The following is a 16,643-nucleotide window of genomic DNA, read 5'->3' as shown; positions in this document are numbered from 1 at the left end:
GCCGTTTGAGAAGAAGTAAAATCATAGGGTTTATGCAACTATAATAGGCTTAGAAACCCTTAAAAAAATGTAAGAGAACTAACCTAAATTTTTTCTTCAAGCTCTCTCGTCCCTTTTTAAGTCTTTTGGTGTCGGAAAACCCTCTCATATGGTAAAGATCGACTATTGCATGTTTGCCAAGGAATAATAGGTTTGATATCTTGCTTAAAGTAGGGCCAATTACCTATGATCTAAAAATAATATGTTCGTTTAAGTGTTAGTTCCATAATTTTTTTTTTTTTTTCATACCTTTGGTGGAGTTTAGTGGCAATAAAAAAAAAAAGGTGATTTTATGCGCATAAAAAATATTTATCTGCATGGATGAACCGAATGAATTGATGTATTTAACTTTTTACTGTGAGCTCTAATATTTTTTTACCTAAAATTTTATTGTTTTTTATTATTTAAATGAAAGTGGAGTGTAAACGTTTTACACTAACATATCACATTTCGATTTATATCCCTTTAAATATGCACGTAAGTTATACATCATTTATTTTGATTTTTCTAATTTATTTTTCCTTATTAATGTTTTATCCCTTTTTAGCTTTTATTTTTTTTATTTTCTTTAGTCTTAATAATTTTAATAAATATATTATTATATTAACATTAAAAATATATTTTTTGTTCGTTCGAACTATTTTTGTATTATTTTTTTCATCGAAACTATCACTATGTTATTTTTTCGTTCGGATTATTATGTATGAGAAATTAAATATTCTTATATTTTTTTTTCATATCCATCATTCTACCAACTTTAAATAATTACAAGTATAATAAAAATTTATTAATTTTATTAATTTGATAAATATCTTAAGTATATAAGAAAATGTCAGAAAAAAACAAGATGATATATTTCTCCTTATATATATTATTCTTTCATTCGGACTATTTATTTATTATTCTTTTGGTCGAATTATCTTCATGTTATTTTTTCGTTATGATTATCTTTGTGTTGTTTTTTGGTCGGATTATCTCATGTTAGTTTTTCGTGCGGACTATCCATATGTTTTTTTTCGTACAAACTATTTTTGTGGTTCCGACTATCCTTGTTGTTATTTTTCCGTTCGAACTATTGATATGTTGTTATATCATTCAGATTATATTTGTGTTCTTTTTTCGTTACGACTATAATTGTGTTATTTTTTTTTGTTCTGACTATTCTTGCCTTGTTTTTTTTTCCGGTCAAATTATCTTCATGTTACTTTTTCCATTCGAACTATCTTTGTGTGATATTTTTCGTTCCGAGTAACTTTATCTTTTTTTTTTGTTGCTGCTATCTACGTGTTATTTTTTTGTTTGGACTTTCATTATGTTTTTTTATTCTGACTATCCATGTGTTAGTTTTTTTCGCTCAAACTATCATTGTGTTAATTTTTAGTTCGAACTCTCTAGTGTTATTATTTTTTATTGAGACTATCCATGTGATAATTTATAATTCGAACTATCCCTGTGTTAATATTTAGTTCGAAAAAACATGTACAGTTTAGCGAGTTGGAAAAATTATAAATTGGCTGGTTATTAAAATTGTAAGTTAAAATAATAAAATGTATCATTAACTTTTAGTGAAAGATAAACTTTAGTGAAAATGAATTTGTATTTATAGTGACAACAAAAATAAAAAATTATTAACATATATTTTTAAAGATTTTTAGTATTTATTTTTATATGTGTATTTCTTGTTGAAATTAAAAAGAATAAAAATTATAAGGGTTTGTTTTGTAACTTATATCTAGTTTAAAGGGAATACAATGAAAACAATATAAAAACAATTGAAATTAAGGAATCACAAATATGATGCGATTGATTGTGTGCACTATAATCTAATGATTGTTTATACACATATTCGTGCTAGTAGAGCACCCAAAATGGAGTTGAGTGGATGTGATTGCTCGGTGAAAGGGCCTTTCGACCATTTGGAATCCATTATCGATTTCATGCACTTTTTACCGACTTCAGATCATGATTCTTTGGCACTAAAGAAACCTTACAAATTCCCCAATTCTATAGACTTATTCATCCATTGTTCTTCTAACCAGATTCATATAACAGACCTTCTTTCTTGCAACCGTTTTGGTTCGTATTCGCAAAGGTCACAACAAGAAAGCTTAATCTTTTTCTTGCACTTTTAACCAACTCAAATCATGATTCTTTAGTCTAAAGAAAACCCTAAATTTCCCATTTTTTATATTCATTCGCAAGTTGTTCTTGCAAACAATTTCATCCCAAAAGAAAGCGGTTTTTTGTACTGGTTAAATTTCATTTTCTGGAAGTGAAAAGTCAGAATATTGATTATATTCTCAGTTTCTTGTTGCAAATTTGGAGTGAGGTTTTCTTGGTTTGAAAATGATGATTCTCGGTGAAAATGTGAATACCCTTAAAGTTATTGATTCCTCGTTAAGGTTGATTGTGGTTCCTCTAAGTCTTGGTTCTACGTGGTTGACTTTGACCAATCATCAAAATAACGAAATGTATGGCAATATAGAGTTCAGTAATCTCAAGGGTCTGAAGTAATTATCCATCTCTTTGACATGTTTCAAATGACACCCATCAATAATTCTTGAAATGTTGTGTTTATTTTATGAGATTTTGTGTTTTTTGACAGATTCTTGGTTAGTATTAGTGCAATTTCTGCTGGGTATGCTCTGGTTGCTGTTATTTCTTCATGGGTTAAGAACTTGATGAACAAAGCTTGGATATTTTTGTTTGCGATCAGGTTATATCTAGTTTTAGTCTTTTATTCATACTTTAAGTTATTCAATTGACTTTGTCCAAGTGGTTACGATTTCATTTAATAGTAAATCCTTAAAAAAATATCACCAATAGAAGGATAAGAGAAGTTCTAGAACAATATATTTTATTCATAAAAGGTATATTCAGCCAAATTAAAAAAAAAAAGTTATCTAATTTAAAACATGTTAATTGTTTATGACTTTACGTTTAGGTGTCTACAACATTCTAGTTTACTGTTTTATTAAAAACGTGGTAAAGTAATCTTTGGTATGAAAAAAGAAAAAAAGAAAAAAGAAAGGAAAAAGAAGAAGAAGATAACAGTCTACCAACCAAGTTTTAATTGATTTAAAGTTTTACCCATTTTGACCCCTAATAGAAACATTCATATTCTTCGTAAAATAATAGGCAAAAATTTTAAATATTTTATAGATTTTTCTGACACGATGATGATATAGGTGGTGGCATATTTGATGGTTGCAAGCGGTGGTAGCTTTGGGGAGATAGTGTATTTGGCCTACAATGGCAATCCAAAGGTGACATGGAGTGAAGCATGTTCTTCGTATGGGAGGTTTTGTGGGAGATTAAATCTCATTTTGGCTCTTCATCTTATTGCTTTGCTTTGTTTCTTTCTGCTTTCTTTGATTTCGGCTTTTAGGGTTTTTACAAGATTTGAACCTCCACTCTCTTCCAAAGAAGTTGAAGATGAAAGGACCTAGATTTGTGCATTAATGGGTTGTACAGTACAACCGTAAAGTTGTCCTTATTCTGGTCACTATGGACTATGGTGTTTGACTTTTGACCAACCGGGTTTTCCTTATTTTGGTCTTATTATTATAAAGATAATCCGAAGATTAAAAAGTTTAGATTTGTATGGTGGTGTGTCTCACATGTTCATGATGTTATGATTGACAATATAAAATTTTAAAGCCTTTACAAAATAGTCAATTTTGTTTTGAATGCAAGTGCTAATATGTTTACTACTTTGTTTGAAGTAGTTGATGGACATTTAATTTTAATTTTGAAGAGTTTGAACTGGTCCATTTTTTGTTTTATGTTTCTATATTTTGTGCTTCTATACTTGTTTGATTTAGATTTATGAAATTTTAAACTTATGTTTCTTTTTTTAAGGGAACAAACGAACAAATTATTCATTTGTTTGCTCCAGTTTTTCAAAATCCTCAATAACCAAAATAAACACTAAAAATAGGGATGAGCAAAGTAACCGACCCGACTAGAACCCGCCTGAGCCGGACCCGGTCTGGAAACCGAAGTTGACCGAAATTAAGAACCAAACCGAACCGCCAGTTCCGGTTCCAACTGGTTCTTGCTATGTCTTCAATATTGGAACTCGTCCTCGAGAAACAGTAACCAACAGTTGCGGTTTTTGCTGGTTCTATCGGTTCCAGTTTCTACTACTTCCTAGTTCCAAAAATCCACAAGAATATATTGTCTCGGTCCCGAACTGAACGGTACTATCTGGTTCCCGTTTCAACCGGTTCCCGGTCCGAATTTTCATCCTTACCTAAAATCATAAACATATTTTAAATGTAATTTTATTTTTCATTTTAAAATAAAAAGTCAATACATATCAACGGAAGACAAACAGATAACAAGCTGAGCTGCTAGTAGTCCTATAATTTCGGTGGGTTCGGAGCGAATCACCTTCAATCCAAACCCTTTAAAACGTTTAAAAACCTGACCCGCCCCACTCCAATAACCCTCATGGTTTTGATTAATCAAATCAATACCCGTATTCATCAAATCAACGAATACCCGACTCATTAACCCGATCCTTTTATAATATTGCAATTTCATAATTTTGAGTCTGCCATAAGATAATATTTATCAAAAAAGATAAATGTCTACTTAAACAATATTTACATTACTTAAAATTCAAAATCCAATATATTAAGAATTTTATTTAGATATAGAATGGCATACTTTGGTGTTATATATATATATATATATATATATATATATATATATATATATATATATATATATATATATATATATATATATATATATATATATATGAAGGTTGTAAAACTAGCTTGACGGTAGCTCGACGGTTGACTGATGTTAAGGTTATTTAAATATTAATATATCGGTCTTGGCGGAGATTAAGCGGAGATTAAGCGGAGATTAATCAAAGATTAATCTGGGACCATAGATTATTAATAAAATATTAAAGTTATTTAAATATTAATATATCTTAAGAAAAACAAGTACTTCAAAATTAAAAAATAAGAAAAATTGTAATTTGGAAATTTGGAAATACGAAAATATAAACATTTTGGTATAATATTTGAAATTTTGAAAGTTTGAAAATTTTTGAGTAAAAAAAGAAAGTTGGTTTTTTGAATTTTTTTTTGACATTTTTTTAAGTTTTTTTTTTCGACTTTTTTTATTTTTGTTGACCGATTAATCCCGCCAATGCCGATTAATCCCGCCAAACCCGATTAATCCTAAATTTTCGATTAATGCCTTAATACTCGACGGTTGGAGAACGTCAAGCGATTAATCCACGATTAATCGCCGATTAATCCCAATTTCTACAACCATGATATATATATATATATATATATATATATATATATATATATATATATGTTCAGGTTCATTTGAGACCATTCTAATTTTGTGAGACCGTGAGATCAAATCTAAAAATAATTTTAAAATGCAAAATAAATGGAAAAATCCAAAAATTCTTTTTTTAAATATTATTTTTGGAACTTGAATTAACTAAAATAAAATAAATAAATAATAAAAAAAATCCCGTTTTTTTTTTTTTTGAAAAATACGTGAAATATTCTAAATAGAATATTACACTGACATATTCTAAAAAATAATTTTAAAATGAAAAATAAATGGAAAAATCTAAAAATTCTTTTTTTAAATATTATTTTCGGAACTTGAATTAACTAAAAAAAAATTAAAAAAAATTCTATTTTTTTTTTAAAATACGTGAAATATTCTAAATAGAATATTACACTGTACATATTCTAAAAATAATTTTAAAATGCAAAATAAATGGAAAAATCAAAAAATTCTTTTTTTAAATATTATTTTCGGAACTTGAATTAACTAAAAAAAATTTTATAAAAAATTTTAAAAGATAGAAAAAATAAAAAAAAAATGCGTCTCACGGTCTCACAAAATTAGGCCGTCTCACATGAACCTAACCCTATATATATATATATATATATATATATATATATATATATATATATATATATATATATATATATATAATGGGGCGGGTTATAAATGGAGTGAATCGATAATGATCCATACCTAACCCATTTAATAAAAGGATAAATAGGTATGGGTCGTAAACGAGTAATCGAATCGAAAATTAAAATCAAAACCAATAAAAATTTTATGGGTTTGGAGCGAACCAGGGTCAAAACTTGTTTCATTAACAGCTCTAGCTGCTAGCCATTTCTGGATGGCAAAACTAATTCTTTTGAAAACAACATCTGTGGATCTAGGAGATATAAAATTAGTATGCATGACCCGTTGGACTCTATTGAGGAGCTCCATTGCCTCTGGCACGAGATAACCAAAGGTATCAAATACGAAAGGTATAAAGTATAAACACATGCTAATTTTCAATGCATGTATTCTCGTGTTTTGTTACTTTGCACTCAACGGCATTCAAAGCAACATATCCCGCTGTGAAATCCTCACTCCCTAAACCAACGAGAGGAGAGACCCCAGTAAGCTCTACACAAGTGTGCTTCTCTTATACCCATCTATAGACCAAAATGTCAGTTGGTCTGAATGTTGATGTTTCATCCAAGGGGTTCGTCAAAAAGTTCATGGGAGCTTCTTTCTTCACAAAAATATCAGCACACCGACAAACATCAAAAAGAACATCCCTAACCACATCATGTAGGTATTTGAAGCCAATGAACTCTCTACAACGAACCGCATGTTCTCCAAAGGTGTCCAAACATGTCTTGTGGTAAACTGAGCATATATCGTCAATCGGGAATAGATGAATCATCAGACAGTATCAAAGAATAATACGATATTCCACAAAAGGCATATGTTGGCTGAGACCATCAACGGGAATAGTTGGTAGGAAAATCCTAAGCATGAGACGCTCGGAGACACTCAAATGTTTTTGAATAATTTTTTTCATCGTGTTACTGTACATTTATAAAAGTTATACTATGAAAATATAATTTTATTATAGATTTTAAGCATTATATAAATGTTGAGTTCGCTCATTTTATTTTGATTTTTCTTATTTTCATATAAAAAAGACTAAATTCATCACGTTATAACTTTTATAGAATATAATGACATACAAAATAAACATATCTTTGAAAATCGTGATTTTGTTTTTTTTTTCCAGATTTTTCATATTTACATTTTTTTCAACCGGAGAAATTTTGATTTAACAGTTTGTATCTTTCATAACTTTAAAGTTAATTTATTAGTGTTATATAAATTATGGTTATATTGCTTTCTGTTAACTCAATTTTTATAGGAATAAGAGAACTTATGTTTAATAGGTTTGTATAAATAATATAAGCAACATTTAGAGTATTTCACACATGTTTAATTAGTAGATTTTGGGTTTAGAAGCTTTACTCCAACATAGGTTACAAGTTCACAAAACATTAAGTAAGATAAGGATGGAACATTTTCATACTAAATTTTACAAGATGTTTTTATCTAATTATTAATTGGTGTTTGTATTCAAAGTAAAAGTGATAATTTTCAAGTTATAATCCAACCGAAAATGATAAAGGAAGATAATTTTTATTGATTAGTAAGTAAACCATATCTAGTAAGGTTTAGTTCATCATTTATTATCACTAAGGTTTTACATGATATTACTGGTTTGTATCTCGATTTTATATTTGAAAACTTCAACAAATATTTCACAATTATGTTTTAACATGTAAAATAATTTATAACTATTATAGTTGTTAATAAAGTTGACTTGGTATATTGTGTTAAATTTTAAACGTTTTAAAAAGGAAGTCATACATCAACAGTGTATAATTCCTTAATAATTATTTTCTCTATTGCTTAGTGAAAATATTATTAGGAACCTTTTATATATGAATAAGATTCATATATGTCAAATAAACTACATTATTTACCTTCAAAAGTTTATTTCTTGAAGTTGGAATATGTGTATTTTATTTATATAATAAAGATAACTCGTATATATATTTATTAAATATAACTATGATTTAACCGACATTCGGACTAATGATCCTACCCCAATCCCACAACTAAACAAGGAACAAGTGTCAAGGTATCTAGCAATAGTCCTAAGTCTGTTAAAGGATACTTATACGTAAATAGATAGACGAATATGATTTGATATAAAAGAAGTTTATATAAGCTTTAAAAGAGTTTTCAACAAGTTTTGAGTATGATCAAGCTTTATTCATTCTTCAAGTTATTTCTATTAGGTCTTCAATGCATTCCTCCATCCATTCCTATCACAAATACAACAAAAACTAATAATGGTTAAAAACATGTTTAACTATCACTTTATATATTCTGGTAAAATACATAGAATAGGACATAATACATAGAATACATGCTTTTGTAGATTATTCTACCAGAATATAACATTCTTTGTTGAATATTCTAACAGAATAATATACTTGTTGCATAATATTCTTAAGGAATGAATCATTTGTCTTTCGATGCCAATTATCAAAGTTTCATGCCTCGAATTTCATCGCAGTAGAGAGAATATGGACTTTTGTATCCCATAATCTACAAACTGGATATATCTTGTAGCTACGATTATCAAAATTCTGTAATAAAACATAAATAATGGTTAGGAAATTGTTCAATACTTCTATTGGAAAGATTATAAAATTTTGATGATATGTCAACAAATATAACTGAAGTTGTAATCAAGATACTAAAAAAAGAACAATTATGTGTCATATCATTGAGTTTAATCTTTAACAAAAAAAATTCACAAATAACAACCAAAACCATCCAACATAAAACATGCTTAAAGAATCATTAAATTAAAAGCACAATTACAATGTAAAATTCTAACATAATGTGTATATCATATAGAATTTGTATATTCTTGAACCTAGAAAACACCTTCTGGTTCCTAAATTGTATGAACAACACTTTCAGTTGTATGTTATGGAATATTAAGATTCCTAAATAATAGAGTGCAATAATATACATATAAAATGAAAACAACTGCCACACCCCCAAACCAAGGATGGCGGAAACGTCCGGGGGTGGAGGACTTCATGTATAGTATCATAAAAACAATTACAATAGTGATCAAAGTAAACACAACCAACATAAATATAACTAAAAAAGATACATCATTATATGTGTTCACATGTTTCCAAATCAATTACATAATGTTGACAAAAATGAAATGTTTGACGCCTTAACGTCCCATCCTCAAAAGCACTTGATTACCTGTTTATTGATTTCCTGAGAATACAAGTTGTTTGAAAAAGTGTCAACACAAAGGTTGGTGAGCTCATAAGCTTTTGATTGTACTGATGAAAAGCCTTTTCTTGTAAAAGTAGTGTTTGTTCAAGAAAAATCCCATATTTTCCTTAAAGTGTGAAATCTAGTCTTAAATCCAAAGACCGAAATGTAAAAGTAATTTGCCATACTTATAGTTAAACAATGCAAGTTTAAATCGACATAAAGTCGTTTGATTTCAATGAAATCCCCTTAAATTCTATGCTTGTTAATACTTAATGTGAGTTATTATAACCATGCTATGACCTAGTTGGCATCAAACGACGTTCTTCAGGCGTCGGAAATGTTATGACATTTGTCACCCTAGACCTGCCGGTCTAGCTGTTGCATGCAGCTAAGGTGTGGGTTTTTCAGACCCAATATAGATCTACACACAACTATCACGCTCTCCCTACAAGAGATTCTGGTTACAATACAGGACTTAAGTGTATTAATTGAAAAGTAACGTGAAGCGAAATGTCTCACAGTTAGTCATTAATGAATTTACGTGTGGTGTGATAAAAACCCTTTTGTATAAGTGTACACTTTGTTAATGAGTTTGTTATGTAAATTAATCATAAACTATACCTATTATAGTTTATCAAAAAAAGGGTAGTGGTAGTGTACATAAACTATATTTGTCATAGTTTACCAAATGTTTGTATGTAATGGATGTAAATTTTGTTTATAACAATTTATCATTTACCATGCTTAATATAGCAAATATCCATTTGTTATCTGATGTATGTCTATGTATAAAGAAAAAATGACATATATGGTAATAACATATAATCACATAATGATACACAGCTTGCTCAACAAGTTACAAGGTGTAAATGAAATGATAGCATTTTTCAAGTAATAACATTTCTATTCTGTTCTTAGAAAATTTATATAAAAATCATAAAATGTCCAAATAAGAATCTGTAAATTCTAAGAGGTTGGAAAATGAGTCTAGTTTGTTCATAAATTTTCTCATGATTTTTAATGACCTCCAACTAGTGTGAAAAAGTCCATAATCTCAGACTGGTCTGGATGTGTTCTTGAAATGATAGGTAGTTTTGAAAAAATCACAATAAATTGTAGAGAAATCGTATAGAGATGTGCAAGTAGTCAGTTTAAAGGTATGAACCTGAACTACTTGCACCTAGTACAGTTTTGAAAACTAAAATGTTTAAGTTATCCAAAACAGTCTGTGAATGGAGTTCAACTTTTTTTGATGAAAGCTGTTGGAAAAGTTTAGTTGTGTTCTTGGTGTTTGTACTTGTATTCCCCCACTTAAAACTTAAGAAAACATGAAAAGATAGGGCTATGAACTCACCTTGTGTGTTGTTAGTAGATGGATGTTGAAGAAGAGAAGTGTTCGACTCAAGAACACTTAGAAGATGCCTTGAAGATTCGAATATCTAACATGGATATGATAGAGTTTGTGTAAGATATCTATGATTTTAGTAGAATGAAGTGAAATAATCATATGAAGGAATGACAACCCTTACCAACTGTAGAAGAACCTCTTGATAATCAGCCTTGAATCTCGAAATTTAGTGAGAGAAAGTGAGAGAGAAATTGAAGTGTGTTCTTTGGTGGAAAATGAGAGAAATGAGAGAAGTGTGAAGAGAAAGGAGAGTTTTCCCAGCCCTTAACCATATGTGTGGCTATGAAATGAGTGGAAAAGCACAATGAATGACTAGGTATGTTGGAAGGACAAGGGTGGGTTATGGAGTGGGCATGGGGTGGTTGCTTGTGTCATACAATAAAGCAAGGTCAACACTCCACCAATCATATCCCACCCACTCTTCTTGGGTAAGGATAATAGCCCCAAAACGTGATTAATTATGAATTATGGGGCTTTATATGTTAAAATATGATTTTGGGTGAAAATCCTGTGAAAAAATAATGGAAAACGGCCCAAAATGAAGTCGTAGTCGAAAATCGGTTGATTTGGGCCAACTTGCGAGACTTCTCGGTACTGGGCCGAGGTTCGGTCCTTGATGTTGCTGGGCCCGAAGGCGAACTAGGCAAAATGGATAGAGAAGGTGGTCAGGAGCGAAATGGGACGAAGGCGAGAGGAGGGTTCGGTCCGAAAGGGAGTTTCGGTTCGGTTCGCAGGAGCTTCGGGCTTGGCTCTCAGGGTTTCGGTTCATAAGCAATTCGGTCCCTATAGGGACCTTCGGTTCTAAGTACTTTCGGTCCAAGGGGGTTCGCTCCTATAGAGTGGGTTTCGGGTCCTTAAGGCTATTTTACTTGTTTTTACCCCGTTTCAAGTGGTTTTTGACGCGGTTAAGGTTCAGGATGACCCGAATGATGACAAAAAGTCAAGGGAACTTTTGAGAGAGATTTGGGAGAGATTTTTAGTAGAGAGAGATAGAGTGAAATAGATTGGGAGAGGCTTCACTTGTGACCTTTTTGAGTGTTCGGCTTCGCAATGCAAGGTCTGTAAACCCCGTTAAGCCATGTTTAAGGATCCTACACACTCCCGATGAGTGTGCAATAGTGTTTTATCGCTTTGGCACGTTATTTACCACAATTTAGGGTTAAGGAAATTCAAATACGCGAACTTTCCAAATGATGATTTCTCATTAAAATAGTGATTTATACTGTAATTACATAACGTAAACCCTAGCATACAAGGGTTAATTGAGTTGACCGGGTTTTAATTGTTGACTTCATTTGACTTTGACTTGACTGGAATTTTGACGGTTGTCACATCATCCCCCCGTTAGAGGGAATTTCGTCCCGAAATTTGAATTTTGACTGGGACTTCAAGAGTTTGGGAAAAGATGCGGGTATTTTTGTTTCATCTGATCTTCGCATTCCCAGGTGAACTCGGGTCCTCGTTTAGCGTTCCAACGGACCTTCACGATAGGAATACGACTTTGTTTCATTCTTTTGATCTCTTGATCCATGATTTCTACCGGTTCTTCCACAAAGTGGAGACTCTCATTGACTTCAATTTCGTCGAGGGGTTTTACGAGGGTCTCGTCAGACAGACACCTCTTTAAGTTTGATACGTGAAAGGTAGGATGTACTTTCTTAAGTTCTTGTGGTAATTGGAGTTTGTATGCCACCGTGCCAATCCTGGCAAGGATTTAGAATAGTCCAATGTATCTTGGGTTCAGTTTCCCACGCTTACCGAAACGTATCATTTCTTTCCAAAGGGAAAGTTTTAGTAGTACCCGATCACCGACCTAGAATTCGAAAGGTTTGCATCACTTATCTGCGTAACTCTTTGGCGATCTCGAGATTTTTTTAGTCTTTCTCAAATTTGAACGATCTTTTCGATGGTCTCCCTTTTGATTTCAGGACCAGTGAGGGTGCTATTAGGGACTTGCCCCCGAGCTATCTGTGTATCCCCCACTTTGCCCAACACAGGGGTGATCTGCACTTGTGACCGTAAAGAGCTTCGAATGGAGCGACTTTAATGCTAGTGTGATAACTGTTATTGTAGGAGAATTCGATAAGCGGTAAATGGGTATCCCATGCTTTACCAAAGTCCATCACATAGGCTCTTAGCATGTCTTCTAGTGTTTGTATGGTTCGCTCGCTCTGTCCGTCGGTCTGCGGGTGATTTGGCGTACTCATGTCTAGCCTAGCCCCCAGAGATTTCTGTAAAGACTGCCAAAACCGTGATGTAAATCTACTATCTCTATAAGAGATAATGGATACCGGCACGCCTTGCAGTCGTACAATCTCTTTGATGTACATTCTAGTCATTTTCTCCGTCTTGTCGGTTTCCTTTATCGGCAGGAAGTGTGCTGATTTGGTCAATCTGTCTACGATTACCCATATGGTATCAAGCCCACCCGTTGTCTTAGGTAGCTTGGTTATGAAGTCCATGGTTATCCATTTCCACTTCCACTCAGGTATATACGACTGCTATAATAGCCCTGATGGTTTCTAGTATTGTACTTTGACCTTGGCGCAAGTCAGACACTTGCCCACATAGGTAGCAATCTCAGCTTTCATGTTCGCCCACCAATATAACTTCTTGAGGTCTAGATACATCTTATCCGAACCGGGATGGATGGAATATTGAGTCTTGTGTGCTTCGTTCATGACGACATCCCGGAACCCACCGAACTTTGGTGTCCTGATCCGATTTACGATATAACGAACTCCATCATCCTTGATTTCCAGGTTCTTATCCATTCCTCTCAATGCCTCACCTGCCACATTTTCTGGTTTCAAGGCTTCTATTTGTGCTTCCTTGATTTGTGTGGTCAGGTGTGAATGGATTGTCATCGTTAAGGACTTTACTCGGCGACTCGAGTATTCCTTCCTGCTTAGAGCATTGGCCACTACATTGGCCTTTCCAGGGTGATAGCGAATTTCGCACTCGTAGTTGTTCAACAACTCTACCCATCTTCTCTGCCGCATGTTGAGCTCTTTCTGATTGAGGATGTGCTGAAGACTTTTGTGATCGGTGAAGATAGTGCATTTTGTGCCGTAAAGATAGTGCCTCCAGATCTTTAGAGCGAACACTACAGCTCCCAATTCAAGGTCGTGTGTAGTATAATTAACTTCGTGCGTCTTAAGTTGTCTTGACGCATAAGCGATGACCTTCCCTCTCTGCATGAGCACACACCCGAGACCTTGATTTGAAGCGTCGCAATACACTATGAAATCTTCAGTTCCTTCTGGAAGGGACAAGATCGGTGCGTTGCATAGGGCTCGTTTTAACGCTTGGAAGGCAACTTCTTGTTTATCATCCTACTTAAGCATCACACCTTTCTGAGTCATGGTGGTGAGTGGTTTAGCGATCTTGGAGAAGTTTTGTATAAATCTTCGGTAGTAGCCAGCAAGCCCTAAGAATTTTCGGATTTCTGATGGCGTTGTAGGTGCTGACCAGTTTTTGATTGCCTTGATTTTGGAGGGATCCACATGTAAGCCTTTCTCGCTGACCACATGACCAAGGAAATCCACTTCTCTAATCCAGAATTAACACTTAGAGAATTTAGCATATAGCTTCTCAGCTCTTAGTGTTTTCAAAACTAGGTGTAGGTGTTGGCGGTGTTCTTCCTCGCTTCATGAGTAGACCAAAATGTCGTCGATTAACATGATCACAAACTTGTCTAAGTAGGGTCGACACACTCGATTCATCAGGTCCATAAATACCTCCGGTGCGTTTGTTAACTCGAAGGGCATCACTACAAACTCATAGTGCCCATAGCGAGTTTTGAATGCTGTTTTGGGGATATCTTCTTCTTGAACCCGTAATTGATGGTAACTCGACCTCAGGTCGATCTGTGAAAAGTAGCTTGCTCTCTGGAGTTGGTCGAAGAGGTCGTCGAGTCGGGGTAGGGGATATTGGTTCTTGACAGTAAGTTTGTTTAGCTCCCGATAGTCGATACACATGTGAAAATATCTGTCCTTCTTCTTCACGAACAAAACTGGTGCTCCCCAAGGTGAGAAGCTTGGTCTGATGAACCCTTTGCTTAGCAGTTTGTTCAGTTGACTGGACAACTCTTGCATTTCTGCCGATGCTAGGCGGTACGGAGTTTTGGCTACGGGGGTAGCTCCGGGAACCAAATCGATTCGAAATTCGACTTGTCATGCGAGTGGTACACCAGGCAGATCTTTTGGGAATACATCGGGAAAGTTGCACACTTCTGGGATGTCCTTGATATCCTTCACCTCTTGTTTCTTATCTACTACATGGGCTAAGAAGGCGTGGTATTCCTTTCAGAGACACTTTTGAGCCTTGACATAAGAGATGATTTGTAAGGTTGCATTAGGTTTATCACCATAGATGAGAAGGGTTTCACCATTTGGAAGATTAAGGCGAACAACCCTTTCGTAACATAGAATGTCGGCACGATTAGAACTTAACCAATCCATACTGATGATTACGTCGAAACTTTTTATTGTGGTCGGCATTAGGTCGATTTCGAACGAATGATTGTCTAGAGTGAGGGTACACCCTGAGTATATATCACTAGTGCGCTCTACTTTTCCATTTGCCATTTCTACTATGTATGTATCTTTTAGTGATTGGTGGTTTTTTTCAAGTAATTGTTTGTATTGGTGACTCACGAAGCTCCTCTCCGCTCCACTATCAAAAAGTATGCATGCATATGAGTTATTGAGGAGAAACGTACCAGTAACCACCGTGGGATCCCTGACTGCTTCTCCATCTCCTATAGCTAGGACTTTCCCCACACCACCAGCATTAGGGGCTCGTGCCTTTGGGCAGTTTCTCTTGAAGTGTCCTTCCTTACCACAGCCGTAGCAGGTTCGACTTGCCCCCGTATTGGCAACTTGGTTGATTGGTCGAGCTAGCGCCTTACAAAAACGAGCAGTATGCCGTTTCTTGTCGCAGTTTCTGTAGTGCATTTCCCGACAAGCACCTGTGTGGTGAAAGTTAGACTTGTTGCATTTGGGGAGATTTCTAGTATATTGCTTCAGTGGTGCTGGAGTGGTAGCAGTAGTGGCAGCATGGACAGCAACAGTCTGTTACTTCTTGGCGGGGTCCTGTGTCGGTTGCTTCTTCTTGTTGTTCCAAAATTTCCTTTTGTTGTTCCCCCCTCTTGCCTGATCATGGGTGGTGGTCATAGTTTTATGGCTGGCTCGGTGGTCGATGAGTTGTTGTGCCACTTCCTTGGCACTGTCAAAAGTAGTTGGCCTTGAGGCCAGAACATTACTTTGGATTTGGGGAGACAGTCCCCAAAGCTATCGCTCCACTTTTTTCTCTTCTGGGGTGACCATTGCCGGACAAAGAAGAGCTAGGTCATTGAATATGGTGGTATAGGCTTCAAGGTCGGAGCCCGACATCTTGAGGTTCCAGAGTTCTTGTTCCAGCTTTTGAACCTCGCCTCTCGGGTAGTACTCCTTCATCAACAAATCTTTCAACTCTTCCCAGCTTATAGAGTTAGCCACTGCGAGAGTGAGTGACTTAGCTCGGCCGTTCCACCAAGTGAGCAACCTTCCGGTGAAAGTGAAAGCAACATACTTAACCTTGCTTGATTCGGGGCAAGCACACACTTTGAAGACTGCTTCGGTTCTCTCGAACCATTGCATCAGTGTGATGAAGCCCCCACTCCCATTGAAGGAATCAGGTTTTCCATTGGTGAAATCTTTGTAGGAGCATTCCCTAGTACGCCCCGTGCTGTCGCCATGGTTAGAGTGTGTAGCACCAGATCCGGAACCACCAATGCCATTAGTACCACTTTCCGACATTGCAGCCGCCACGGCCGCTATTACTGCAGCTTGAAACATCGCTGGATCACACTATGGTGGCGGCGGCGAAGGAGGTGGTGGTGGATGAGGTGGTGTTGTGCTGCCAGAAGGTCTGGTCTTCTTCTTTGGCAACATAGTTCTAACATAAGTTTTAAAGATGACAAGTCGGTAAGACTTCAATAGTAATAATGAGTCGAGTGTTATTTGAT

The 16,643-nt window shown here is 34.5% G+C and overlaps 1 pseudogene; it reads left to right on the top strand.

Moving 5' to 3' along the window:
* Positions 1–1,876: 1,876 nt before the first annotated feature.
* Positions 1,877–3,812, top strand: LOC111880106 (CASP-like protein 2D1; annotated as a pseudogene).
* Positions 3,813–16,643: the final 12,831 nt, after the last annotated feature.

This window comes from Lactuca sativa, chromosome 2, assembly GCF_002870075.4.
Source record: "Lactuca sativa cultivar Salinas chromosome 2, Lsat_Salinas_v11, whole genome shotgun sequence".
NCBI lineage: Eukaryota > Viridiplantae > Streptophyta > Magnoliopsida > Asterales > Asteraceae > Lactuca > Lactuca sativa.
The sequence above is the reverse complement of the archived record's forward strand: the minus strand, read 5'-3'. Positions and strand labels throughout refer to the sequence as shown.